This window comes from Oncorhynchus keta, chromosome 21 (genome assembly GCF_023373465.1).
Source record: "Oncorhynchus keta strain PuntledgeMale-10-30-2019 chromosome 21, Oket_V2, whole genome shotgun sequence".
Lineage (NCBI taxonomy): Eukaryota > Metazoa > Chordata > Actinopteri > Salmoniformes > Salmonidae > Oncorhynchus > Oncorhynchus keta.
The window spans coordinates 42911174-42913673 of NC_068441.1; the positions used below are offsets into that span (position 1 = coordinate 42911174).

General features: G+C 40.9%; 1 protein-coding gene across 1 annotated transcript in view; it reads right to left on the bottom strand.

Moving 5' to 3' along the window:
- The window catches only part of LOC118399713 (plexin-B1-like), a 224498-nt gene that overhangs the window by 32556 nt on the left and 189442 nt on the right, over positions 1-2500 (bottom strand).

A 2500-nucleotide genomic window follows, 5' to 3' on the forward strand; every position in this document is an offset into this window, starting at 1 on the left:
AGAGAGAGAATACAGTCATTGAGAGAGAGAGAGAGAATACAGTCATTGAGAGAGAGAGAGAATACAGTCATTGAGAGAGAGAGATACAGTCATTGAGAGAGAGAGAGAGAGAATACAGTCATTGAGAGAGAGAGAGAGAGAATACAGTCATTGAGAGAGAGAGAGAGAGATACAGTCATTGAGAGAGAGAGAGAGAGAATACAGTCATTGAGAGAGAGAGAGAGAGAATACAGTCATTGAGAGAGAGAGAGAGAATATAACAGTCATTGAGAGAGAGAGAGAGAATACAGTCATTGAGAGAGAGAGAGAGAATACAGTCATTGAGAGAGAGAGAGAGAATACAGTCATTGAGAGAGAGAGAGAGAATACAGTCATTGAGAGAGAGAGAGAGAATACAGTCATTGAGAGAGAGAGAATTGTATCATTGAGAGGATAGTACAACAGTCATTGAGAGCGAGAGAGAGAATACAGTCAGAGAGAGAGATAATACAACAGTCATTGAGGGAGAGAGAGATAATACAACAGTCATTGAGGGAGAGAGAGAGATAATACAACAGTCATTGAGGGAGAGAGAGAGAGAGATAATACAGTCATTGAGGGAGAGAGAGAGAGAGATAATACAGTCATTGAGGGAGAGAGAGAGAGAGAGAGATAATACAGTCATTGAGGGAGAGAGAGAGAGAGAGATAATACAGTCATTGAGGGAGAGAGAGAGAGAGATAATTGTCATTGGAGGGAGAGAGAGAGAGATAATATAGTCATTGAGGGAGAGAGAGAGAGAGAGATAATAATAGTCATTGAGGGAGAGAGAGAGAGAGAGATAATAATAGTCATTGGAGGGAGAGAGAGAATACAGTCATTGAGAGAGAGAGAGAATACAGTCATTGAGAGAGAGAGAGAGAGAATACAGTCATTGAGAGAGGAGAGAGAATACAGTCATTGAGAGAGAGAGAGAGAATACAGTCATTGAGAGAGAGAGAGAGAGAATACAGTCATTGAGAGAGAGAGAGAGAGAGAGAGAGAGAATACAGTCATTGAGAGAGAGAGAGAGAGAGAGAATACAGTCATTGAGAGAGAGAGAGAGAGAGAGAGAATACAGTCATAGAGAGAGAGAGAATACAGTCATTGAGAGAGAGAGAGAGAGAGAGAGAGAGAGAGAGAGAATACAGTCATTGAGAGAGAGAGAGAGAGAGAGAATACAGTCATTGAGAGAGAGAGAGAGAGAGAGAATACAGTCATTGAGAGAGAGAGAGAGAGAGAGAGAGAGAGAGAGAGAGAGAGAGAGAGAGAGAGAGAGAATACAGTCATTGAGAGAGAGAGAGAGAGAGAGAATACAGTCATTGAGAGAGAGAGAGAGAGAGAGAGAATACAGTCATTGAGAGAGAGAGAGAATACATATAACAGAGAGATAGAGAGAGAAAAAATACAGTATATATATATATATATATAGAGATAGAGAGAACAGTAAACAATATAGAGAGAGAGAGAGATACATATATAAACATTGAGGGAGAGAATACAGTCATTGAGAGAGAGAGAGAGAGAGAGAGAGAGAATACAGTCATAGAGAGAGAGAGAATACAAATCATTGAGGGAGAGATAATAGAGAGATGAGAGAGAGAGATAAGTCATTGAGAGGAGCGAGAGAGAGAGAGAGAGAGAGAATACAGTCATTGAGAGATAGAGAGAGAGAGAGAGAGAGAGAATACAGTCATTGACAGAGAGAGAGAGAGAGAGAGAGAGAGAGAGAGAGAGAGAATAGAGAGAGATTGAGAGAGAGGGAGAGAATACAGTCATTGAGAGAGAGAGAGATTGAGAGAGAATACAGTCATTGAGAGAGAGAGAGAGAAGAATACAGTCATTGAGAGAGAGAGAGAGAGAGAGAGAGAAACACAGTCATTGACACAGAGAGAGAGAGAGAGAGAGAGAGAGAGAGAGAGAGAGAGAGAGAGAGAACAGAGAGAGAGAGGAGAGAGATAATACAACAGTCATTGAGAGAGAGAAGAGAGATAGTACAGTCATTGAGGGAGAGAGAGAGAATATAGTCATTGAGAGAGAGGAGAGAGAATACAGTCATTGAGAGAGAGAGAGAGAATACAGTCATTGAGAGAGAGAGAGAGAATACAGTCATTGAGAGAGAGAGAGAGAATACAGTCATTGAGAGAGAGAGAGAGAATACAGTCATTGAGAGAGAGAGAGAGATACAGTCATTGAGAGAGAGAGAGAGAATACAGTCATTGAGAGAGAGAGAGAGAGAATACAGTCATTGAGAGATAATACAACAGTCATTGAGAGAGAGAGAGAGAGAATACAGTCAGAGAGAGAGATAAGAAAACAGTCATTGAGGGAGAGAGATAATACAACAGTCATTGAGGGAGAGAGAGAGAGAGATAATACAGTCATTGAGGGAGAGAGAGAGAGAGATAATACAGTCATTGAGGGAGAGAGAGAGAGATAATACAGTCATTGAGGGAGAGAGAGAGAGATATAATACAGTCAT